We start from the raw sequence: 27,382 nt of genomic DNA, 5'->3' as shown, positions 1-27,382 counted from the left end.
CAGTAAGTTTACTGTAAATGTAGTTACATTTGGCTAGCTTTTTAATCTTTTGCCTCATAGAGGAAATAACCATGTTTAGGAAAACCATGTCTTAGGAAATCATAAAATCATAAAATGTGACCTAGGGAAGGGAAATGTGGCATCTTCTCCTGGTGCCTTAAGCCTAACCTCTCAACTTCTGACCTAGTTTTGACATTTTTAAGCTCTAGTTAGTACAGAAGAAACCAAATTTGTCTTTGTTCTCTCTGAAAAAAATGAAAGGACCTCAGCTTAGGGTGCATATTCCTTAATGACGTGCTGTTATGATACATGTAATTGATAGCTCCTTGATCTTGATTCTGACAAGTTTTTTTTTTTATTCACAACGGAGCCACTTTTTAAAGTGAGAGGGTTGTTTTTGTCCATATGGCATTCATGTGGTTATGAATATTTGTACGTAGCATTCTAGGAATAAATATATAATTTTAAAATGAAAGTCGTAATACCAGCACATGCCTATTTCTACATAGTTTAGCTGCTTTCAAAGCTTAAAGTGGGTGAGATCCACACATCTGAATATTTCAATATAATTGTAGGGTTATTAATGCATGGCAATTTTGGTTCTGTAAAAAGAAAATACACTGTTCTGGAAGTTCTTCTGTAATGGGTACATATATTCTCTAAGTTAAGTATAAGGATCGAAAACAACCGTAATAGCAATGAAAACCGCTGCCTCTTCATTAGTGTGTTTTCTTTGAGTTTTTACTGTGATCATAATTCTTCACATGTACTTATGCTCCAATTACCTTACTATGCTTGGCAGTCCAAGCATGATATTCCTCACTGGACTTTCATTGATTTGCTTAAACTCATCTTTCTGTGAAGTAAAGACTTATCTGGAGCTTGAAATATAGTTTATGTTACACCAGGATAACTACCAGTGTCATTTCTGTTTCTGTCTGGTATGAGACCCTTTAGTGTTTTGTGTGTTTGGTTACAGGATGATCCCTTTAATCTGTTTTATATTACCACATTATTTCTCTTGCATATCTCATGTATTTTATACCACATCTTGTTCTGGAAAGGATTTAGGAAGATGCGCAACATACAACAAGTTAAATTTTAAGAGTGAAAGTGAAAGAAGGGGGAAAAATATACAAAAGTAGAATGCTGAATGAAGCTAAGAACATTTCAGGTTATGGGGACTGATTGTCTTACTTTTGAGAGGATCCTTACATGGCTTTGGGTTTATAGCATCTGTTTTGAAGAAATCTCTGTTCCATTACACCGGATCCTAAGTATAAGAAAAAACCATCTACCTTCCCCCTTCTATAGTTTGATCAGTGTTTAATTAGTTTTAAAAGAATTACTATACATAGAAAAGTAGTGATGTATGTGTAAGGTATGAAGAATAAAATGTGTCCCTTCTGTGTACTCTTCACCAAGCTTAAAAAACAGAATATTGCCACTTCTTTTGAAGCCCCTGTGTGCTCTTCTCCAGTTACATTCCCCTCCTTTTCCCTTACTAGTTGTAATCAGTATCTCCAACTTTGCAGTTATGCCTTACTGTTTAAGTTTTATCATCTACGTATTTTTAAGCAAAAAAAAAAAAAAAATGAAACCATAATATGTGTTATTCTGTGACCTCTTATTCTTGTGCTTAGCACTGAGATTCCTCTATGTTGAAGTTTGTACCATAGTTAATTCATTTTCACTTATGTGAATGTGTGCTATTGATCCATTCCCATATAAACAACAGTGCTGTCAGTGTTCCTATTTACAACTTGGTTCATGTCTCCCTTGTGTATGTCTTACACAGATACATATGTGTGAGACTTTCTCCAGGCTATGTAATTACACAACACAAATGTTGTGTCATAGGGATTGTGAATATTCAACTTCATTAGATAATGCCAGATTGTTTTCTAAAGTGGTTATACCATTTTATGCTATTGCTAATGTAATGGGAGCTCTTGTGCTCCATATCCTCATTATACTTGGTACTGCATGACTTTGTAATATCTGCCCATTTGGTAGGTGAATGGTGTATTCTTTATAAAGGTATTGCTAGACAAGAAGCCTGGCACCAGAGGTGAATTACTGTTTATTTGGTCCACCAGACCCCTCTAGACACTTCTCTTTAGTCCCTGTAGTTTTCCTTCATACTGTCCACCAAGACTTGAATGTCTTGCCTGCTTCAGCTCTCTGAATTACTAATGTTCATGTGCTATCACCTTAGATTGAGAATTTAGAACATGCTTTCAAATGTCTTCAGTTTTTATTTTCTCAGTTAATTCAACACATAATTACTTGGTGTTGTATCTAGTCTATGCCAAGATATGTTCTCTGCTCCCAGAGACCTTCTGTGTCTTTTGAGGGTGAGGGCCAATAAGGCTGTAAACGGATTATAAATTAAAGTGCTATGAAGAAAACTTCAGGTGTTGAAATGGAAGGTATTGTGGGAAATGTACCTCAGGCCTCTCAGGCAGGTGGATTTAGTTGAGACATGAATAGCAAAGGGTTAGCTATGCCATGTAATACTATGTGTGGGGCAGATTGGGGAGAGGAAAGGGGATGCAGAAGGCCAATAAGAAAAAAACATGTAAGGAACTTGAGGCCAGAATAAAACCCAGCATGTTTAGGAATTGTGAGAAGGCAGATACGGCTGGAAGTCAGATGCTGGTTTGGAGTACTGTGGTAAAATTGTGGAGTTAAGAAAGAACCAGATCGTGTAGAACCTTTTAGGCAGAGTGTGAGGAGTATGGATTCATGCTTAAGTGCGGTGGAAAGTTGGTGAAAGGTTAGAAAAGGAGACTGGAGGAGAGGGTGACATGATGTAGTTGAAGTTTTAAGATAACTCTTGCTGATATGTGAAGAATAGATTCAGGGGACAGGAAGGGTGTTAAAAGAACCACAAAATTCTAAACATTTGGGGCACCTATTACCTGTGATGATACCAAGTGAGGTCCTTACCCTCCAGAAGTTATTTGTGGTGGTGAAACACAATTGATAGTACTAACTGTGCAGTTGTCTGGGCAAAGAAGACCTACCTTAGGGGTTGAGAAATGGGAGAGAGCACTGTGGACAGGAGCAGTCAAGAAAGACTTCTTGGGCAGTGTCAGATTCAATATGGACCCAGAAGGATGGGTAGACGTTAAATAGCAGGGAATGGGGAAAGTGTTGCAAGCAGGACAAAATGGTGTAGACCTCGGTTTGGATGGAACAGAGGAGGGCTGGGAGGTGAATTTTGAGGGAAAGCTTTTGCCATGTTGTGAGAGACCTTGAATGACTTTTCTTCCTTAGTATGGTACCACTAGTGGAGTAGTGAGTTGATACATGTTCCTCATTTTTGTGAGGATGTTGCTGATGGCTTTAGTTTCGAAGACTTCACTAGAAATATAGTTTCCTTAAAAAGCATCATTGCATTTTTTATTATAGACTGATTTTGTTGTCCTGAACTACTTTCCAATGGGATTTTACTAAGTCATTGGTTAATTTTTAGTTTGTCATGAGGTCTTCATATAGAAGAACCAATTCTTTTTTAAATAACGGAAGAAATTACACGTATAGCTAAAAAAAAAAAAAAAAAAAAAAGAAATAAGGGCATTTATCTTACTCCCTCAATCCTTTTCTTCATTTCAGCAATGAGGTGAGAAAATGGTTGAGGCAACATGTATCTGCAGGATTTATTTATTTAGATCAGCCAAGATCAAGTCGAGTGTTGTTCTCAAGAAACTAAAGGTCCAATTCAGTACAAATCCTTTTACTTAGAATCCAAGCCATTCCCCTCCATATTTTATCCTTTATTTAATGCCTGAACTCCTTTCTAGTCTGCTCTGAAGGTAGAAATAGTGAGACCACATGGTATCCCATTCTAGATTTTTGCTTCCTTCATTTATGATTTTGCCTTTACCATATCATGCTCATAGCCAGGAGGGGTGCATGGTCTGTCTAGTCATTGTCTGGTCAAAGTCTAGCTGTGTAATTGACCTTAGTCTCACACTTCTGAGAATGTGTACCTTCTTTAGTCTCTACTGCTTTTCCACTGATTTGCATACCTGTAGATGATCTCTTGAATTTCTTGATTGACTACATCCTATTTTTACTCAGAAAAATTGATAGATGTTATTTGTCCAGAATAATAGATTTCTCTTGGATTGATGATACCAAGAAGCATTTTCCACTTTTGACATGTCTTTCTAAATTTATTTTCCTATAAAAGCCCCTGGTGCATTTTTACCCATTCTTCTCTTTTGGCTCAGTACCACCTATCATAACTCATTAAGTGCTCCTCTCTGGAAGCATTGAGTGACACCACCAGTATAATAAATGTCCTAGGTACCTGCTAACTTCCTTTCAGGTTACTTGAGCCATTTTGATAGCCTGTCACAGATTCAGAGGGACCCTGTAAGTGCCCAGGGTGTGTGACATTCTGCTTGTCCTCTGATAGGCCTGCTGTCCTGGGAGAAGAGGGCTTAAACAGATGAAGAGTGAGCAGATAGTACAAGACTGGAGTCACCAGGATGTCAGTCACTTCTGTTCAGCTCAGCCTGAGTAGTTGCAGAGCTGTGGTGTACCTACTACCTTTCTCCGCCCCCCCCCCCCCCCCCCCCCCCCCTCCTACAGCTTTTAGGCAGTGAGCTGTGAAGCTGAGGAAATTTAAAGTGAATTTTTCTCTGGAAAGGCATAGGACTCTGATGCAACTTAAGTGAAAGTGATGTGAATACAGATACTAAAAGAAAAACATAATAAACCCTGAAGAATGTTTATTAAGAAAAGAGCATGATTTAAATCTCATTATAACATTGCATTACGAGGACTCTGTTTCACAAAGCCATGTCCACATCCTCGCAGGCGACCCACGGAAAAAGCTTTTAGTTGATCCAACTACAATAAACCCTGCAATGAATACTTCCTCTGAGTCTTGTTCACTGAACAGTTACTTGTCATAAGAAATGAATTGTGTTTTAAGCTGGAGATAGGTACTTGGGAATTGGGCTATGGTAGCAACTCTGAATGTTCTGTTGTCATTTTTAAAAATGTATTTAACATTTATTGCCCTCAGGGAACTCACATCAAGGAAATGGAAACCTAGACAGCCAACTAATGATGCAGGTCTGATCTCCTTGAAGGCAGGAGCTCATGAATTTATCTTCTCTCTGTGTTACTAGCACTTTATATGTGCCTTATATGCAAAAGGTGCTCGGGGAATTCCCCCCCCCCCCTGCTTTTTTTAGTTTGGAAATAATTTCAAACTTTTAGAAAAGCTGAAATATACTACAGAATACTCATACCGTTTATCCAGGTTTATTTATTAACATTTTGTTCCCTTTACATGCTCAGGTGCACATGAGCTTTCTCCCCTCCTCCCCCATGTAGATAGGGGTGTGTGTGTGTGTGTGTGTGTGTGTGTGTGTGTGTGTGTGTGTGTAGTTTTTTTGGAAACCATTTGAGATGTGTATCTCATTATTCTTTAAACACTTTAGTATATATTTCCTATGACTAAGGATATCCTCTTACATGACCACAGTACTTTACCAACCTTGGTAAATTTAACATTGATATAATGCTTTCATCTAATATACTGTCCACATTCCAGTGACCCAGTATCATCTTTTACAGCATGTTTTTTCCTCCAGTCTAGGGTCACTTATGCTGTTTGTTCTGTCTCTTTATTTTACTCTAGAATAGTTACACAGCCTTTCTGTGTCTTTTATGACATCAGTTTTTTTTTTTTAAACAGCTTGATACAGAATTTACATGTGATAAAAATCACCAGTTTAAGCAAAAATTCATTTATTTTTAGTAAACATGCAGAATTGTGCAAACATCTCTATCATCGAGTTTCAGAACATTGCATTTACTACAAAAAGATACCTTGTGCCCATTTGTAGTCAATCCCTGCTTTCAACCCCAGCCCCAGGAAATCATTAGTCTGCCTTCAGTCATTGTAGATTTGCCTTTTCTGGATATTTCATATAAACGAAATTATACGATGTCGAGTCTTAGGCATCTGACTTTTTTCACTTAGTGTAATGTTTTATGAGGTTTGTTAACATGTAGCATGTATTAGTATTTTCCTTTTTACTGCTGAATGGAATCCCATTGTATGGTTATACCACATTTTGTTTGTCCATTTATCACCTGGTAAACATTTTATTATTTTCACTTTTTTTGTTATTATGAATGATGCTGCTATGAACATTCATGTACAAGTCTTTGTGTGCACATACTTTTTCATTCCTCTTGGATAGATACTTAGGAATGGAATCATGATAAATTTATCTTTGTAAGAAATTCCCAAACTGATTTTCAGAGTAGCTGTACATTTCACACTCCCCTAAGCAATGTTCCTTTGCATCCTCATTAACTTGTTACTGTTTAATGATAGCCATTCTAGGTGAAGTAGTATCATATTGTTTTAATTTGCTTTTTCCTAAGGACTAATAATGCTGAACATTTTTTCCATGTGCTTATGATCTTTTTTTGTGTTTTTTTTGGTGAAATGTCTATTCAAATGTTTTGCCCATTTTCAGTTGGATTGTTTTCTTTTGAGTTGTAAGAATTATTTGTATATTCTAAATAGTCTTTTGTCAGATTTATGACTTGCAGATATTTTCTCTCTGTGACTTTCTATTTTCTTAATGCTTTCTTTTGATGTGCAAAAGTTTTAATGTTTGAAGTCCAATTTATCATTTTTACTTCTATGGATCATGCTGTTGATATTGTATCTAAGAAATCTTTGCACAACTCAAGGTCATGAAGATCTGATTACTTCCTTGCAGGGGCATATTACATGTGTCTAGTGCTACTAGATAGCCATGAAAATACTCAGAGGTTTTCTCTGACTTCTTTCAAGATTTTCTCTTTGTCTTTGATTTTCTGTGGTTTGAATATGGTATGCCTAGGTGTAGGTTTTGGGACATTTATTCTGCTTGGTGTTTTCTGAGCCTTCTGGTTCTGTGATTTGGTATCTCTCATTAATTTAGGGAAATTTTCACTCATTATGGCTTTAAATATTTCTTCCCTTTTCTTCTTCTGATTATTCCCATCATGAGTATGTAATACCTTTTGTAATTGTCCCACAGTTCTTGAATATTCTGTTCTGTCTTTTGTTGTGTTTTTGTTGCTCCTCTTGTGTCTGAGTTTCCTTAGAGACTGCTTCTTAAATAAGGTCTGAGACATGCAATTCTTCTGGTTGTAATCCCCTGTTATTAAACAGAAGCCCAATGGATGTGGGAAGGTAAGAGTTGGGGGAAGCCTTCTCTAGTCTTGTAATTAGGTCTTAGTCTTTTAGTGAGCCAGTGCTTTTCATATCCTTTCCTCCTTCACTTAGGTGTGACAAGAAGGTGAAAGGGAGCTGAATTTAGGTATTTCCCTTCCTGTAAGTTGAAGGCTGTAGTGGGCTGGAATTAGGTGTTTCCCTTGCCCCATGTCAGGCTCTGGTAAATAGTTTCCCTTGAGGGCAGACCTTACTAAGGAGAATTGGATTTTGGGGTGTACATCAAAATGGCTACTTTCCCTCTCCTCCAGCAGGAAGCAGGAGGGAATTTTTCTCTGATCCTCACTGTGAGAAATGCTGGTAGGTAAAACACTTAAAAGTGTGCTGTCTCCCCCTCCTCAAGACATTCACTCCTGTAATCCCACCCATGAAGATTTTAACTCAGATTTGTTGACACTGAGCCCCTAACAATTCATCAATTATAGTTTCGGTTTGCTTACCTTGGTACTGGTTCCCCCTGGAGGTCTCGGCTTACAGGTGCCTGCTCTAGTAAGTTAGACTTCTATGTATCTACCTGACCATCTCTAATTTTGGGGATAGTGGCTTGCCCTGTGACCTCAGTTCTCTGATGGATCTAAGAAGAGATGTTGATTTTTAGTTTGTTCAGCTTTTCTCTTGAGAGGAGGGGAATGATGACTTCCAACCTCGTTACGTGCTGACCAGAAACCAGAAGCTATTTAAGAGTTTTCAAGGGAGTAAATAAACCAGTGTTTAAAAACACATCAGCAAAATATCAAATTAAGGCTAATATCACTTTTTTTTTAGTTTTAAATTCCAATTAGTTAACATACAGTGTTGTATTAGTTTTAGGTGTGTAATATAGTGATTCCAATCTTCTATACATCACCCTGTGCTCATCACAACAAGTGCATTCCTTAGTCCCCATCCCCTGTTAATTTCACCCCCCCCCCCAAGCCCTCTGGTAACCTTCATTTCTCTATAGTTAAGAGTCTGTTTCTTGGTTTATCTCCTTTTTTCTCTATGCTTGTTTGTTCTGTTAAATTCCACATATAAGTGAAATTATATGGTATTTGTCTTTGACTTATTTTGCTTAGCATTATAGTCTCTAGCTCCATCCATGTCATTGCAAATGACAAGACTTCATTCTTTTTTATGGCTGAATAATGCTCTATTGTATTTATATATCCTATCTTCTTCATCCAGTCATCAGTTGATGGATACTTGGGCTGCTTCCATGTCTTGGCTATTATAAATAATGCTTCTCTAAACATAGGAGTGCAAGTATCCCTTTCAGTTAGCGTTCTTATATTCTTTCGGTAAATACCCAGTGATGTGATTGCTGGATCATAAGATAGTTCATTTTTTAACTTTTTGAGGAACCTTCATACTGTTTTCCACAGATGTATACTAGTTTGTGTTACCAGCAGTAGTGGGAGAGGATTCCTTTTTCTCCACATCCTTGCCAACACCTGTTATTTCTTGTGTTGTTCATTTTAGCCATTCTGATGGAGGTGTGTGTGGGGTGATATCTCATTGTGGTTTTGATTTGCATTTCCTTGATGATGAGTGATGTTGAACATCTTTTCATGTGTCTGTTGGCCACTTGTAGGCCATCATTGGAGAAATGTCTGTTCATGTCTTTTGCCCATTTTTTAATTGGATTTTTTTTTTTTTTTTTGGTGTTGAGTTCTTTGAGTTCTTTATATATTTTGGATATTGAACCATTATTGCATCTGTCATTTGCAAATACCTTCTCCCATTCATTAGGTTGCCTTTTTATTCTAATGATTGTTTTTTGTTTTGTGTTTTTTGCTGTGCAAAAGCTTTTGTCATGCCAATAGTTTGTTTTCGCTTTTATTTCCTTTGCCTCAGGAGATAAATCCAGAAAGATGTTATAGTTAATGTCAGAGAGATTACTGCCTGTGCTCTCTTCTAGGGTTTTTATGGCTTCGGGTCCCATTTAGATCTTTAATCCATTTTGAATTTATTTTTGTGTATGGTGTAAGAAAGTGGTTTAATTTCATTATGTTGTATGTAGCTATCCAGTTTTACCAACACCATTTGTTGAAGAGACTTTTTCCCATTGCATATTCTTGTCTCCTTTGTCAGGTTAATTGACCATATAATTGTGGGTTAATTTCTGGGCTCTCTGTTCTATTAATCTGTGTATCTATTTTTGTGCCAGTACCATATTATTTTGATTACTGCAGCTTTGTAAAATAACTGGAAGTCTAGAATTGTGATACCTCCAGTTTTCTTCTTTTTCAAGATTGCTTTGGCTATTTGGGGTCTTTTGTGGCTTCATAATAACTTTAGGATTGTTTGTTCTAGTTCTCTAAGATGCTGTTGGTATTTTTTTTAAAAATGTGTATTCTTGAGAGAGAGAGAAAGAGCATGAGCAGGGGAGGGGCAGAGAGGGAGGGAGACACAGAATCTGAAGCAGGCTCCAGGCTCCAAGCTGTCAGCACAGAGACTGATGCAGGGCTTGAACCCACAAACTGTGAGATCATGACCTGAGCCGAAGTCAGGTACCCAACCGACTGAGCCACCCAGGCGCCCCGTAAAATGCTGTTGGTATTTTGATAGAGATGGCATACTAAATATGTAGATTGCTTTAGGTAATGTAGACATTTTGCCAATATTCTTTCAACCCATAAGCATGGAATCACTTTCCATTTTTTTGTGTCATCTTCAATTTCTTTTATCAATGTTTTATAATTTTAAGAACACAGGTCTTTTACCTCTTTTATTAAGCTTATTCTTAGGTATTTTATTATTTTTGGTGCAATTGTAAATGGGATTGCTTTCTTAATTTCTTTCTGCTGCTTCATTATAGTGTATACTTTATTAATATATAAAATTAGTATATATGTTTATTTTTATATATTTTTTAGTAAGCTCCATGCCCAGCATGGATCCCAGTATGGGGCTTGAACTCGCAACCCTGAGATCAAGACTTGAGCTGAGACCAAGAGTTGGATACTTAACTAACTGAGCCACCCAGCTGCCCCAATATATACATTATTAATGTATAGAATTAGTGGATAGAAATACAGATTTCTCTATATTGATTTTCTAACTTGTGACTTCGCTGAATCCATTTATCAGTTCCAGTAATTTTTGGTGTAGTCTTTAGAGTTTTCTATATATAGTATCCTGTCATCTGCAAGTAGTGAAAGTTTTATTTCTTCCTTACTGATTTGGATGCCTTTTCTTTTTTTTCTGTTCTGTTCTTTTTTTTTTTTTTTTTTTTTTTTTTTTGAGAGAGAGTGCTTGTGTGAGTGGGGGAGGGGCAGAGAGAGAGGAGGAGAAAATCCTAAGCAGGCTCTGTGCTGTTAGCAGAAGCCCAATGCAGGGCTTAATCCCACAAACCATGAGATCATGACTTGAGCCAAAACCAAGAGTTGGAAGCTTAACTGACTGAGCCACCAAGGTGCCCCAACTTTTATTTCTTTTTGGAATGATTGCTGTAGCTACAACTTTCAGTACTGTGTTGAGTGAAAGTGGTGGCAGAGGACATTCTTGTCTTGTTCCTGATCTTAGGGGAAGAGCTCTCAGTTTTTCACCAATGAGTATGTCAGCTTTGGGTTTTTTCATATATGGCCTTCATCATGTTGAGGTATGTTCCCTCTAAACTAACTTTGTTGAGTGTTTTTAAGAATGAATGTTGTACTTTGTCATATGCTTTTCCTGCATCTATTGAAATGATCATAAGATTTTTATCCTTTCTCTTGTTGTGATGTATTACATTGATATGCAAATACTGAACCATTCTTACATCCCAGGAATAAGTCCCACTTGATTGTGGTGAATATTTTTTTTAATGTATTGTTGGATTTAGTTTGCTAACATTTTGTTGAGGAATTTGTTTATCTGTGTTCATCAGAAATACTGGCCTTTAGTTCCTTTTTTTAAGTCTTTATCTGGTTTTGGTATGCAGGGTAATGCTGGCTTCAGTGAATGAATTTAGAAGCTTTTCTTCCTCTTCTATCCTTTGAAATAGTTAGAGAAGTCATCTGTGAAGCCATCTGGTCTTGGACTTTTGTGGGGAGTTTTTGGATATTGATTCAATTTCCTTGGTGGTAATTGGTCTGTTCAAATTTTGGTAAGGTTATATGTTTCTAGCAATTTATCCATTTCTTCTGGGTTGTCCAATTTGTTGGCATATAATTTTTCATAATATTCTCTTACAATAGTTTGTATTTCTGTTGGTGGTTATTTCACCTTTGATTTGTGATTTTATTTGAATGCTTTTTTTTTTTTTTTTTTTTTTTTTTTTTTTATGAATCTGGCTAGGGGTTTATCAGTTTTGTTGATCTTTTCAAAGAACCAGCTCCTGGTTTCATTGATCTGTTCTATTAGTTTCTGTTTTGTTTGTTTCTGTTCTCATCTTTGTTATTTCTTCTACTGGTTTTGGGTTTAGTTTGTTCTTTTTCTAACTCCTTTAGGTGTAAGGTTAGGTTGTTTACTTGAGATATTTCTTACTTCTTAATTAGGACTGCATGGCTATAAACTACCCTCTTAAAAGTGCTTTTGCTGTATCCCCTAGATTTTGGACCATTGTGTTTTCATTTTCATTTCTCTATATGTTTTTTTAAACTTCTTTTTTGATTTCTTGGTTGACCCATTCATTGTTTAGTAACATGTTATTTAACCTCCATGTATTTGTGTTGTTTTCTAGAGTTTTTCTTGTGGATAATTTCAAGTTACATAGCATTGTGGTTGGAAAAAATGTGTGGTATGACTTCAGTCTTTTTGAATTTGTTAAGACATGTTTTGTGGCCTAACATGGATCTATTCTAGATGTTCCATGTGCACCTGAAAAGAATATGTATTCTGCTGTTTTAGAATGGAATGTTAGGAGTACATCTATTAGCTCCATCTGGTCTAATGTGTCATTCAAAGCCACTATTTGTTGATTTTCTGTTTGAATGATCTATCCATTGATGAGTGGGGTGTTGAAGTCTTCTACTTTTATTGTGTTATCAGTTACTTCCTTTATGTTTGCTAATAGGTGCTTTATGTGTTTGGGTGCTTACATGTTGGGTGCATAAATAGTTACAATTATTATATTTCTTGTTGGACTGTTCTTTTTTGTAGTGGTATTCTTTTTTGTCTGTGGTTACAGTCTTTGTTTTAAAGTCTAATTTAAATAAATAATAATAATAAAAATTTAAAAAGGAAGAGACACTAGAGATCTTTTTCCACATACATGCAGAGGAAGGTGAGGACACAGCAAGAGGACTGTATCTGCAAGCTTGGAAGAGAATTCTCTCTGAAAGCCCTCCCTGACAGCACCTTAATCTCAGACTTCCAGCATCCAGAACTGTGAAAAAATCAAACTCTGTTGTTGAAGTCATCCAGTCTGTAGTATTTCATTATGGCAGCCCGAGTAGATTAAAACATAAAGCATAATGGAGACCTGTCTCGTAAATTGTTTGTTGTGAGTAACAGAAACTGAAATTACCTTAAAAAGAAAATGTCTTAGGTCAATAATTGAACAGTCTGAGATCCAGCTACCACAGGACCCAGGATTTCTTCTGCCTCTCTCTCTCTCTCTCTCTCTCTCTCTCTCTCTCTCTCTCTCCTGGATCTGCCCCTCCTGCTCCTGGCACCTCTCTCCTCTTGGTGGTTCTTCCCTGGGGTAAGTCTCCTCACCAGTAGCTTTGTGGAGGCAAGCACCTCCTTTAGGAGGTCAGGCTCAAGGCATTAAGGGACTCAGAAGCCACAGCAACAGTGTGGGTGAGGCACAGGGTTGTCCCTCTAGAACACAGGGAATGATCATTAAATGCAGAGCTCAAAAAAAAAAAAAAAAAAAGGATTCCAACAATGATGACAAAGGGACCCTGGAGTGACAGAACGAGCTCCCAACACCATAGGTGGATCAGTCTGAGCAACAAAATAAATAGCCTCGTATTGGATTATAACCCAAAGTAAAAAAAGAAGAAAAATAAAGATCCACGAGTTCTTACTGACATAGATGATTGAATAAATAAATGTGGGAAAAGAGACAAATCTCCCATGCTGAAGAATTCCAATTAATGTATGCAGATATGCCACCCTCAAGGGGATGGAACATAACCCCCCCCTTCCCCCCCACCAAGAAGTGTCGGCTGCAAATGACTTCTTCCAAAGATGACAGTGTGGATATCAGGAGGTAATGAATTTTTTTTCGGGAGAAATCTGACACACATTATCTCAGCCAAGTGCTCAAGTCAGCATCAACAGTGATGGGTCATGTTGATAGGATATCCCTTGAAATGATGTAATGGAAATAAAACTTCTGTGCTCTCCTCCCCAAATCCTGTAACCCCATCATAATCACGAGAAAGACATCTGACAAAACCCAGTTGATTAAAAAATGACACAATTGGTGTTTAAAGTTCTGTGTACCTGTCTTCCAAAGTTCTGGGAATTTTTTTAAGTCACAAGTACAGGGAGTAAAGTTAATCTTATCTTTGGTTCATGGCACATTATGAGCATTGGTTGTACAAGGCCCCCTCTTGACATTTATGTATATGTTTATTTCTTTTATCCCCCCCATATGTCATTCTGATTCATCTCTCCCCATAGGCAATCATTTTGTGTATATCTTTCTTTTTAATTTCAGTACATTGTAAAATTCATACTTTGTATTCATGTATTATAACAGAACATACTTGATGTCTTTTTTTCTTACTACTTAAGCCTTTAATTTTTTAAGATCGGTCCATGTTGCTCTATGTACATCTAACCTGCTGCTTCTCTTTGGTGGGCTTCTTCACGGCACATCTACCACATTTTACTCATCTATCCAGCCAGGAACACTTGGCTTAGATTCCCTTCAGCTCTTCCTCCCCACAAACGGTACTGCCATTGACAGCCTCTTTTGACTGTGTATGAGCATTCCTTTGGGATTTATACACAAGATGGATATGCTAGGTCATACTTAATTTTACCAAGTAGCCTTTGCTCTTCAGAATGTCTGTATCCGACTGTCCCTCCAGCAGCATGTCTTAGGGAGTTCCTGTTTTCCTGAGTCCCTACTAACACTTGGCATGACCCAACTTTTAATTTTTTCCAGGTTTGTATGTGTACACTGAAATTGCACTATTTTTTGCTTGCTGTGTTTCAGTTGTTTCTAGCAAGTTAAAAGTGCCCTTATTGAGTAGTAATATTAACCCTCAGAGTCCACCTCATCACAGTTCTTCTATTTTCATTATCTCCTTCATCACTCCTTGTGTCTAATGCATCCCCATAGTTTTGATTTCTCCTCTGGCCATAATTCTCCCTCTCTTGTACCTTATCCTTTGTAGTGGGAAAGACAGGGCATTATCTAGTCCACCCTATGTTTCATTGTTGTGAGAAATGAGGAGTTTTCTCCTGCTTTGTACCAGCACAAAGGAGTCACAGAGGAAGTAACAGATGGTTCAAAGGGTGAGAACAAAGGCACAAAGCCATATGGGAATAATGTACCTTTAAAAACCAACATTCAGGGGCACCTGGGTGGCTCAGTTAATTAAGAGTCCGATTTTGGCTCAGGTCATGATCTCGCTGTTCGTGAGTTCAAGCCCTATGTTGGGCTCTGTGCTAACAGCTCAGAGCCTGGAGCCCACTTCAGATTTTGTGTGTCCCTCTCTCTCTGCCCCTCCCCCGCTCTAACTCTGTCTGTCTCTCAAAAATAAACATAAAAAAATTTAAAAACCAAAATTCAAGGTAAAGCAAGTTAAAGAGTCTGAAAGAGTAAGGAATCATGACACAGGTTGCTAGGAAAGGGGTCAGGTGGTATCTGGAGACCTCAAGACCTAACAGAAGAAGATGATCCAGAAAGGTATATAGTTTGGGGTGATGTAAGCATAAAGAAAAAGGGAGACTCATTGAGATTTGGAGAGGGAAGAGAACAGACAGAGTGTATAAGGTAGATTTTTTAATACATGTACTTTTAAATACAATATATATAATAAAACACATATATTTTTTAATACATGTACTTGACCATGTGGTATATAAAATGTTCCCTGTAAGATTAAGCCAAAAGTCATAGTGTCAGCCCCAGAGGACTTAGAGTCTAGCAGCCCAGCTTTTAATTTCTTTAGAAAATGTGAGTCAGGGAAAATACTGAAAAGTGTAATAGACACTTATACAACATGTCCTACTAAAGTTCTGTAGATGGTCTGATTCAGTAGTTTGCAACTTCTATCCCACCCACAGGGGAAGGGGGCTCTGATACACTCTGTAAAGTAACAGTGACTAATAGTTGAATGAGATCTCTCAGTATGGTGGGGGAAGGAATGGAGGAAGAGAAGGTCAACTTTTGAGGTTCATGTCTGTAGAAGAATGAACAAAGTGGTCAAAGATAATGAAATAAGAAACCAAAAAGAAACAACCTAGAGCATCAACCCTTCATTTCACTACTGCAGAGGCCCCATTGACTTCTTGCCTCAACTTTACTTTTTTGCCCTCCCTACAATACACAAATTTTAAGGATACCTTATCCACTTTATCTTTCAGTCAGGTCCCCTGAAAACAGTGGCTTTCTGAATTGTTCCCTCTTGGTTTTTGAGATCAGCGATGGCAGTTGCTGGAAATTATGGGCCAAAGGAGAAGGAAAAAGCATGGTATGTATGAGGGGAAATTCAGTGGCTGGACAAGGAGTTTAAGGAGCAGGTTATAGGTCTTTATATTGACCATTTCTCTGTCAGACAAGTATTGAAATCTGGCAGTTCTGGTCTCAGCATCCCTGAACTTCCCTTATTTTGTAGCTTCTCACCCTGAGGTTCCCAATTTTTGAGTCTAGGAAACTCAGTCATTTATGAATTAAGCTGAAAGGCCAGAGTTAAAGGTTAAGACACAGAATAATCAGTGAAGGATGAAAGTAATTCCTAATGATGGGAAGCAGAGGGAAGAGTTAAGGCACTGGTAGATTTACAAAGACTAAAAGGAAATATAGCTTTTCCATAAAGGCAGGAAGTGGTGCAAATAGTAGTAGTAATAATCCTTTATGTGTATATCATTTCCGTTTAGTGTTCTTTTTACACTTTGAGGAGTCAAGGACGTGACTGCCATCCTCATGCATACAAAGAGATTGGATTATAGATTGGGAGAGAGACTTCCTTGAGGTCTCCTAGAAGGTGAGAATGGACCTATGGTTCTGAGTAGCTTATTGCTTCTTTCTGTGACAAATTATTATGTGCTAAATATTGGGATCAGAGTGCCAAGGACAGGCAGAACATAAAGGAAAAGGAGGTCAAAGGAACAGAAAGACTGTATCAGCAGAATGTGTACTGAAAATTAAGCTACTCTGCCCTTAGTTTCTCTTATAGTCTTCCACTTTAAATTGTCCCCTTGGAGTTTTTCTAGTATATAGAATCAGAATTTTAGAGCTGCTTACCTTTTTGATATTCTATTCCATCTTCATCTGGCTCAAGGCCAAAGACAGTTTTCCAGCTTGAAATATAGGAGAGCCTTGACAGAGGGTGGAGCCCAAATTGCCTGATCTCTATGAAAAGAAGGGGCTTAGCTTCTTGATGTTACACCACTTTTCTAAGGCTAACTGGAATAGGGTTTAAGTCAGAAACAAATCCAAATCTAGGGTGAAGCCAATGGAAGGAAGTGAAATCAAGGGCAAGGCCAAGAAATTAGAATCAGGTTGCTACACCAAAGTAAGGAATGACCACATTCAGAGCTGAGCAGGCTGGTGCCCTGCCTTGGTTCTATATATCAAGTCGTCATGCTAAAGCCCATGAGGCAGATCTATGACATACAGATCAGAACAGGCGGCTGAGCTCCTGTGGTTTCTCATTCTCAGGCTGGTTGGGCCAAAGACTTGGGTAAGAGGCAAGAGAAATAAACAAGTGGATGACCAGCTGCTGGGATGAAGCAGGGGGCATGCAGGTTGGTGGCTGGTTAGTAAGTGCCTATTTAAGTGTGCTTTGTGTTTCTCTTCCTTTTTTCCTTTTCTTTTAGTGATTGCAGTGGCGTTTGTGAAGATCCAGCCACATGAGGGAGGGCTGTTGTCCAGAGGAAGTGCTGGACAGCAGGGGGCAAGGCATACTGGGGTGTACTGAAAGCACAGTACAAGACAGCATGGGCCCCCAAATCAAGATTCCCATGAGCTGTGCAGCTGGAAATTGATGCTCTATTCTACAGAGTTATTCTTTGGGGTGATTGATGGGTCTTGTGAAATTCTGAAGAAAAATGCAAACTCTGTCTCCAAGAAGGATGTTTTGGTCACATTTCCTCTCTGGAGGCAGCCTCCAAAGTTCTCAAAATGATAAGGCAGAAATAAAAATATGTCAACTTCTTTTTCCCTCAAATACCCCTCCTCTTTCAGTCTTCTGGTGGCTAGGCAAATTCCTGCTTATTAAAGCCAGCTTTGTCTGCCTGCTGCTTAGAATTACAGGAGAGAGAGCCCACTCAAGGAAAATCTCTACTCCTTATCTTGTGTGTAAGGGATGAACAGGAATCTGGCCAGGGTTCCCTGAGGTCTTGTTCCCAGACTGACTCAGTGTTGCCTCTGTTCCCAGGATGCAAGTGTGGTGTGTGTCCTCCCAGGGTAGCCATAGGGGCATTCAAATGAATCACCCTGGATGCTGCTAGCTTTCTTTAGCGGGTCTTCTAAGACAAGCTCAAGTCATCCTTGAGGAAAAAGAGTTCCCTAAACTGAATAAAGCAGAAGTGGGCGAGGGTAGGAGGCAAAGCAGTTTCGTTGGCATTCCTTAGCTGAAAGGGGTCGAGTTTGGAGATGCTCATATGTGTACATGTTTCAGGTCTTTATTCTGCCACTCACATATGTGCCCCTAAGTCACTTTTTGTGGATAGCAGGACACGTACCTCCTTCTCAACCCTTTGGGATATCCAGTCTGTTACTATCACCTAAAGGACAGCTCCAGCCTTCTTCCCATCTCCTAAGTATAAAAAAACACAGGTTACCCCAAACAGGCCAGTGTCTGAACCCCTCATGGCAAATGATGCTCTGCAAATCTTTTTTGAATTGCTGAGCTGAATGTGTGGGGTTAGATTAAGCAAGAGTTGGAGAAACCCAAGAAAAATTGAAGCTGTAGTTATAAGACTGCCACCCTGTGATGAGCCATGGAATTAGTGATATTTACAATTTTTAATTATTGATGGTGATTCAGTAATTTAAGTGAATAATCAACTGAAACATAAATGTGACTTAGGAAGTAATTAGAAAGTTGAGATGTTAAACTAGAGGAGTTTTAAGATTAGAATTTATTCAGCCAGAATAATTGCACTAAATAAGACTAAAGTATTCATTTACCAAATGTGAAATGTTTCCCTTCTTCATACACACACATATACACACACACCCCTCTGTGTATTTTATTACTCTTGGGTCTTGTAAAAAAAAAAAAAAAAAAAAGAAGGAACATGTAGTTACCCAAAAAGCTACTCACTTATTCAACAAATAGATGTTGAAATCTTACATTGTGCATAGCTCTCTGCTCAAAATTATGAGGGGCCATCTAATTGGTATGTAATTAGATCCTAGAAGATGGGCAAAGAGACCTAAGGGAAAGAGATCCTTGGTAGCTGCATTGTACCAATTATCCCCCTGGGTTTGTTCCCTGTGTGTAGAGAAGGGGCTTTTACACCTGGTCAGGTAAGATAAAATATGTACTGTATACTGCATTTACCTAGGACTGTGTCCCAAGAATGGTCTTTCAAAAAGTAGAGTTGTCCAATCCCCTCCATGATTCTTTGGGGATTATTAGAGATACTCAACATTAACTCTGTGTTGCAGATAAGGAACAACAGATCAGAAGGGCTCATAGTCTTTCTAAGATGAGAAGGGCCTCAGGAACGTATCCTTCTGAAATAAATGTCAGATGGGTTAGGCATAAAGCTTGAAAGTAGAGAAGAGTACTTGTCCACAATTGGTGTCTTGCTCATGTGTTGGGACAGAGGTGTGGGTGTACCTTCTCTTAAAGGCAGAACTTCAGTAGAGGCATAGAGAAGCCTCTGAGTACAGGCTGAGGTGCTTCTCTAGAAGACTACAGACCTCACCCCAGTGCATGGCATGTGAGACCTAAGTTTTGCAGTGTTTTCTTGCTGCATGCCAAGGTCATGAATAACCTGGACAAGTGGACTCTCACCACATATTCTACCTGTTGTCATCTTGTACAAAGAAATTGGTTGATAACATAGAGCTAAAGTGAGCTGCTTAAGTTTCTCTTCAGGTCAAGAAAATGGCCTGGTGGGAAAAGTGGAGTCTCCAAAGTGGAGACTATTTGATCATGTTCCAGAGAGCTATGGTAACCACCTATAGAAGATTGTGGCATAGTGTCTGCTATCTGCTGCCTACCCTCATTCATATTTATTCTTTGTATAGATTAAGTAAGAATAAGCATCTGAAGCAAAAGGATGGTGAATTTTAGGTTCTTTCATTTGTGATTAACTTGAAGTGGCCACTAGGAACTGATTTATGTGAACTGTGATGCCAAAACTAAGCAACTCATTTGCATCTTTGCCTTTGCCTCTCCAGGCACATGCCTTTAAGGGCATTTGTGGGTCAGCTTTGGTACTTAACAGTGACTTTAGGAAATGAAAGTTTGATCTAATGCTTGCTGCTTCCTCAAGGCTCAACTGAAACATGCTTTCTGCATGTAATTCTTCTCTGAGCTCTTTAGTCTTGTATATCTTCCCATAGCTCTTAGTTCATGTCTCTTAGGACCACATATTTGGTTATTCACAAATATGCTGGGTTCCTCCATCGAATTTTAAGATCCTTAAGGACAGATTTTATATATTATTTTTTATACTCAGAAGCTAGAAATAGTAGGCACTCAGTGGTGTATGCTGATTGAAAAACTGGTTAGATAAAGGAAAGTCTGTACAATTCAGAATTAACATTATGAAGGACTGTAATCTCTGCACATTATGTTTCAGTATTTTCTCAGATTTTGTACAAATACTAGGACCTAATGCTTAAGAGAATATAAATATTTGTATCCAGGCAGACTTTAAATGGTGTTTCATCATATGTGAAATTTATGAATTTATCACCTTCATTAGCTTCTTACAGCTTCTCCTCTGGGTTCCTCTTTGTGGGAGACAAAGTGGTTTCATAAAAAGACCATGGACTTCAAAGCTGACTAGATGGGTGACTTGGGTAAGCTACTCTGCCTCTCCTCTATTCATTTCCTCAGCTATCAAATGGGAATGATTACAGTTCCCTTGCATGGTTCTAAGATGTGTGGTTGGCATGTGTTTGGGCTTTGTCTCCTATGCCTTCATCCATACCACCATCATTTCTCATATAGATGTTTCACTGGAAGGTGTTGATGCTATGCTTTCAAGACATTTTCCACACTGGTGTGTGTGCAGTGTAGACCTCTCAACACTTCCCTGTGTTTAGTACTTCTTTATCACCTCCAGAATAAAAAGTTGGTTGCTTGCTTCAGGAAGTAGACATCAGTATGGAATTAGAAACAAGAGATTTCATGCCTGTGAAAGGTTATTGGGCAAAGGGAATGGGAGTAGGCAGGGGAAGCTTTAGGTTGTCATGCTGGTCTGACACCTGTGACAAAGAAAGGAGGAAGAGAGCATGATTTAGCAGGAAGGTCTTCAGACTTTGGTGAAGCTGTGTGAATGACAGTCTTTTCCAGTCCAGTAAGTACAAAAATTACCTGTAGATGAGTCCCTGCTGTTGAGAAATGGTGAATCTTGCCCAGTCATTGGTGGGAGCTGCCTAAACACCCTAACTTCAGCTTGAGAGTTGAGGCAGATCCTAAAGACATCCATAGTTAGCAGCTCTCTGCTAACTGCACTCCTAGAGGAAGATTCTTTCTTGAAAATAAGTAGCTGCATACCTCATGAGCATTTCAGTCTGCTTTGTATTTTCTCCCCTGCCATGTCAAGTTCCTTCGGCAACCATTCAACAGATACGAGTGTCCACTTTGTGCCTGTAACCAAGCTTGCTGAGCAAAGGCAGGCTTCTCTGAAGCCTGCAGCCTAATGGGAGAAATAAATGCTAGTCAGATATTCACATTGACAGTTGACTACCAACTACAGTGAATGCTCTGATAGAAAGGAAGCTTATTTTATGGGGGCGAGCGACAAAGGAACCTGAATTCCTATAACTCATCACATAGTCTCTTGCCCTTCTATATTTCTGCGTGTTGTCCTTTTGCTATAACATCTTTTCCCTGCTTTACCTAGCTCACATCCTCAGTAATAACATCCATAAACACATGTAGGGTGACCATGTGTCTTCTTTGCCTTGGGTAGTTCCAATTGACCTTTTCTTTTCCAGTGTAATTGTTAACATCACTCTCATGCTCAAAATGTCCCAGTCTGGACATTATGTGATCATTTATTTGCCAAAAATTCTAACATATTTTATACAAAATATTCCTTTAATACTCACTATACCCTTTGGAACAGTAACTACTTTTTACCAGTTTTACAGAGTGAAAAGTGAGACACAGGTCAAATAACTCAATCAAGGTCACAGAGCCAGTGGGATTTGAACCCAGGAACTCTGGCCCTGAGCCTGGTCTTCCCAACCACCAGGCTGTTTTACCCCCCACACAAGGGTTGGCTTTAGAAGCCCTCTTCTGATGCCCTGTTCCACCACTTAGCCTGGCCTGGCTGTTTTCTGTGTGATCCCTTCATACCCTGTACATTGTGAAGGCAGTGGACACTGTCTCTCACTCCTCATTCCCCTCTGCCCCCAGCACCTCACACATACTGAGAGTTCAGTAAATCTGTTGAATGACTGGAATGAGGCAGGTGAGGAAGTTGTCAATGCATACCACATGGATTGTTAAACAGGAATAGACCCTTGAGTGAGTAATAGTGCTCCTTTTTAGATGTTTTCCCCTTTAACCTTCAGTCATTATTTACCTTCTCCTCCAGACTTAATACTGTTCCCAGACCTACCTAATTATGAACACTGTGGACTAAAAAGGGACATTTTTTAAAAAAGTGTATTCCATAATTCATTGTTTGGTCTAGTTTCCCTTGTGGTGTCATATTCATTGGGCATTGTTTCTTCTCATGTCCCTGAAATAATGTTTTATTTTTAGATAGTTCTAACCCAGAGGGCATTCCGAAGACAGTGATATTTCTGGACTTGTTATAAAAGAATACATAATATAAAAAACAAATTTTGAATTTTGCTGAGGAACTTTCTAAGGGAAAGGATAGCTGAGTAACTTGGAGATGAAGGGGTTTTGTTTTTGTTTTTACCTTGACTCTATTGCTTTCCCTTTTTACCTTCCATAGGGGCAAGTCCTGAGGGAATGTAAAAAGGGGACATAAAGTAATTCTAAAAACTTGATGCTCCCTTTGTGCTCGTAGTTAGAACCTTCCTAAATAAATAACATTTCTTAAGATATTGAAGATGAAGCTCTTGACATGGTTATAGGGGAGCATAGTAAAGGCATTTGATAGATTACTCTTCAACCAGGAAGCTTTCTGTCATCTACACGATGCATACCCCACTATCATGGAGAATAAGATTTTATTTTCAACCATTAGATTTTTAAAAATTTCATAGATTAAAAAATTATTAGAAATTTTTTTCTTTTTTTCCATTTATTTATTTATTTTTTAATATATGAAATTTATTGTCAAATTGGTTTCCATACAACACCCATTGCTCATCCCAAAAGATGCCCTCTTCAATACCCATCACCTCCCCTCCCGTCCCTCCCACCCCCCATCGACCCTCAGTTCTCAGTTTTTAAGAGTCTCTTGTGCTTTGGCTCTCTCCCACTCTAATCTTTTTTTTTTTTTCTTCCCCCTCCTCCATGGGTTTCTGTTAAGTTTCTCAGGATCCACATAAGAGTGAAAACATATGGTATCTGTCTTTCTCTGTATGGCTTATTTCACTTAGCATCACACTCTCCAGTTCCATCCACGTTGCTACAAAGGGCCGTATTTCATTCTTTCTCATTGCCATATAGTACTCCATTGTGTATATAAACCACAATTTCTTTATCCATTCATCAGTTGATGGACATTTAGGCTCTTTTCACAATTTGGCTATTGTTGAGAGTGCTGCTATGAACATTGGGATACAAGTGCCCCTATGCATCAGCACTCCTGTATCCCTTGGGTAAATTCCTAGCAGTTCTACTGCTAGGTCATAGGGTAGGTCTATTTTTAATTTCTTTTTTAATTTTTTTTAACGTTTTATTTATTTTTGAGACAAGGAGAGACAGAGCATGAACAGGGGAGGGTCAGAGAGAGGGAGACACAGAATCCGAAACAGGCTCCAGGCTCCGAGCGGTCAGCACAGAGCCCGACGCGGGGCTTGAACCCATGGACTGCGAGATCATGACCTGAGCCGAAGTTGGCCGCTCAACCGACTGAGCTACCCAGGCGCCCCTATTTTTAATTTTTTGAGGAACCTCCACACTGTTTTCCAGAGCGGCTGCACCAGTTTGCATTCCCACCAACAGTGCAAGAGGGTTCCCGTTTCTCCACATCCTCGCCAGCATCTATAGTCTCCTGATTTGTTCATTTTGGCCACTCTGACTGGCGTGAGGTGGTATCTGAGTGTGGTTTTGATTTGTATTTCCCTGATGAGGAGCGACGTTGAGCATCTTTTCATGTGCCTGTTGGCCATCTGGATGTCTTCTTTAGAGAAGTGTCTATTCATGTTTTCTGCCCATTTCTTCACTGGATTATTTGTTTCTCAGGTGTGGAGTTTGGTGAGCTCTTTATAGATTTTGGATACTAGCCCTTTGTCCGATATGTCATTTGCAAATATTTTTTCCCATTCCGTTGGTTGCCTTTTAGTTTTGTTGATTGTTTCCTTTGCTGTGCAGAAACTTTTTATCTTGATGAGGTCCCAGTAGTTCATTTTTGCTTTTAATTCCCTTGCCTTTGGGGATGTGTCAAGTAAGAAATTGCTGCGGCTGAGGTCAGAGAAGTCTTTTCTTGCTTTGTCCTCTAGGGCTTTGATGGTTTCCTGTCTCACATTCAGGTCCTTAGAAATTTTCAACTGATAAAGTCCAAAGAGAACAATGTCATGAACCGCATATATCCAGCTTCAACTTTTATGGGCATTCTATCAATTTTGTAACCAGACCTGCCTATCTGAGTCATGAATGCTAGCTAGGCTTTATGATCAATTGGTTTTTCTTAAAATGCTTGGTTTCTCTTGGGTTAAGTCTCCTTTTACTTTCACTGAAAAGATAATCTGCTAGACCTATATTAGCCACTCTTCCCTTTTCTCCCTACTCCAAAGAAGAAATGGCCTTTCATCATGGTTTGATGCAGGATGCTGTGAGGTTATCCTGTTTTGAAATGGTGTAGGCATCCAGGAGCTATCAAAAGATAATAGCATAGGAGGGGCACATGGGTGGCTCAGTTGGTTAAACATCCAACTTCAGGTCAGGCCATGGTCTCTTGGTTCGTGGGTTTGAACACATTGGGCTCTACTCTGATGATGTGGAGCCAGTCTGGGATTGTTTCTCCCTCCCTCTCTTAATCTCCCCTACCCCACGTGCACGTGCTCTCTCTCTCTCTCTCTCTCTCTCTCTGTCGGTTGCTCTCTCAAATAGGTAATCTTAAAAAAACAAAAAACAAAAAAAACCCCACTGTATCATAGCAGAACAAGGGAGGCAAATAGTAGCAATTCCTGTCAGAATATTGAAGACATCAGAGCTGCTCTTTGAAGGATTATTAGCTTTTGGAGAAGCTTTTGGATGGATGAAAAAGAATAATTGCAATTTTTATGATAAGCACAATAGTTAACAGTTTTGGCATGCTTACTACATGCCAGGCAATGTTTCAGTATTATACTTTGCCTATATTATTTCATTCTCACAGCAGACAAGTGAGGTACAGGAGCTGTTAACATCACCATTTTACAGATGAGGAACCTGAAACACAGGGGAGTTAATTGATTTCAGGGCACACAGCACAAGGAAATGGAAGTTCAAACATTCATAGGTCCATAGAGTAGGTATTAAGGTCATAGAGACCGATTCCTTTATTAAAAAAGCCATAATGCAAGTGGTAAAGGGCTTCTCCAGGACACACAGCTAGTGTGGGGCAGGGTTGAGACTCATATCCAGGAACCCTGACTTGAGCCTGGTATGTTTCAGTTGTGCCACTCAGCTGTCTCCACTGCTAGAAGTACCCAGAGGCCTCGTGACATCAGTTCTCTACCTTTTAGCTTTTCTTAGGATTGACATGCATGTTACTCTACTGCCTTCTTCTCTTCAGGAATATTTAATTTTTTTAAAATCTTAACTCTGCAAATTATTGAACTTTGCAAACATTTAGAGAATACAGCCTATTCAAGGCATTGTGTAAAAGTCAATGTAAAGTTGGGTAAAGAGTCTCCGGCCTCCTTATGTGAAACTCTAAATATAAAATGAATTGTTTTCATTCTTTTTTTCATTTCTTCCACCTTATACACTTAAAAAAGTGATAGATGTCTGAAGGATAATTTCATTCTTTGCCACCAAAGGCATTGCCCACTGTGGTGCTTACTCATGTAATGTTACTTTTATAATAGAAAAAGGGTATACATAGCAAAAATTCAGTGTGAAAGGAACACAAACACATCACTGATTATCAAATCAGAGGCTGCAGCAAGCCATGGTGTATGATTCAGTTATAAGGATCTCCCTTTTTCTTTTTTAGTGCATGTTACTCTATACTCATGGGTTTATTTACTATATTATAGTCCATTATAATTTTTTTAACCAAATTTGGCCACTGCAAGCCTCTTTAATATGGGTCCTGTATCTTTTTGACATAATCCCATTAGTCTCTGAGCCTTTTCTTGCTCCCTATGACAATAAGATATCTCCAAAAGATGTTGTGTTATATGTTCTTGCCAGACTTTTTCTTTGTGTGCATGTGTGTGTGTATGTGTGTGTGTAAGCCTAGAAAGAACAGTTTATATGGATTTTAGAACTCCTTGAAAAATTTAAAAGCCATTATTTAGATCACTGTGCTAGTTGCAGTTTTTAAAAACGGAATTTCGGCCTTCAAGAGCAATATTTTTAGAGTGGAGACGTATTTGGGAAATGGAATTTATAAGTTTTCTAAATCAGGGGTTTACTAACTTCATCTTTTCGCTTTTCAACTCTTTGACTCATTTCTCTCTTTGCTGAGAGAAAAGAAGAGAAAGAATACACTGATAATTGCTTACTAAGGAAATTTCAGATGAAAAGAAATGGAATTTTCAGATACTGATCCTGCCCAGAGAGTGGTGAAAGGGGTAGCATACCAAATGTACTCTGTCCTCCATGGTCTTCTCTCCTCCCCGTATCTAGAGGCTCTCCCTCCACTCCTGACCTCCCCTCTCTGCCCTGGCCTGTCCACTGTTGGCTAGAGGTACAAGGAGCTGTTCACTTCAGAGCCAGACATGCCTGGAGTCACATTTTAGTTCTCTTCTTACTTAATCTCTGGAGCATTTGAGGGTTTTTCCCTTCCATCTATAAAGTAAAGCAAAATCACACTTATAAGTTGGGAGTAAGGATGAAATGACAAATTCTACATAGTATAAGTACCGGACCTGAGGCACAGCAAGTGTTCAGTAGTTGTTGAATTCCTTCTACCTTGTATTATATTTACACATGCAGGATATGTGTCTGCCTCATTTCCCTAAGCTTTATTGTGAAATATAACACAACTAGAAAAACTGCATAAAATAAACAATTTAATGAACTATAAGGTGGGCATTTTTTTAGACATCATCCATGTGAAACAGGTCTTGTCTTCCCCCATTGGATGAGATACACTCTATGATGAATCAGAACAGTCCTGTTTTTTGCAGTGTGGATGATTCTGTACCAGCTTCCAGCACTGGAAGTCACACATGGGGATGAAAGATGACGTTTCATTTAGTTAAATTAAGTTGGCCCCAATCCAGCAAATATTTTGATAGCATTGTCCACTACAGTGTAGTTTGGGCTCACTTTTATGGCTATGGAAAGACTGGCCCACTGTGCCATTTTTAAATCACAAAATGACTAGGAAAAATGCAGATGTCCCAGAAATCTTAAACTTCCAGTTGTAAAAGGAAATTTGGAATGTCAGGAAACCCTAAGGAGGAGCATTCAACTTTAGGACCTTGGTGCTATTTAGCTGACTCAGTGGCAGTCACAGACTGTTGGGTGTGATCCTAATACAGCTATACCTGGGGCACCTGGGTAGCTCACTTGGTTAAGCATCCAGCTAGCTTGTGTC

At 38.8% G+C, this 27,382-nt stretch overlaps 1 protein-coding gene across 8 annotated transcripts in view; it reads left to right on the top strand.

The window, feature by feature from the left end:
- Positions 1-27,382, top strand: part of TMEM108 (transmembrane protein 108) — a 363,999-nt gene that overhangs the window by 26,308 nt on the left and 310,309 nt on the right. For 5 of the 8 annotated variants that reach the window (XM_042955899.1, XM_042955898.1, XM_042955901.1 and 2 more), the window contains 3 exons: positions 15,713-15,819; positions 16,226-16,332; positions 17,010-17,095. The exons of 2 other annotated variants lie outside the window; for them this stretch is intronic. The gene's annotated coding sequence lies outside the window, so the exon portion shown is untranslated. The remainder of the gene's footprint in view (positions 1-15,712; positions 15,820-16,225; positions 16,333-17,009; positions 17,096-27,382) is intronic. One more of the 8 variants, XM_042955900.1, reaches the window with a different exon arrangement.

The sequence above is a fragment of the Panthera leo genome, chromosome C2 (genome assembly GCF_018350215.1).
Source record: "Panthera leo isolate Ple1 chromosome C2, P.leo_Ple1_pat1.1, whole genome shotgun sequence".
Lineage (NCBI taxonomy): Eukaryota > Metazoa > Chordata > Mammalia > Carnivora > Felidae > Panthera > Panthera leo.
The sequence above is the reverse complement of the archived record's forward strand: the minus strand, read 5'-3'. Positions and strand labels throughout refer to the sequence as shown.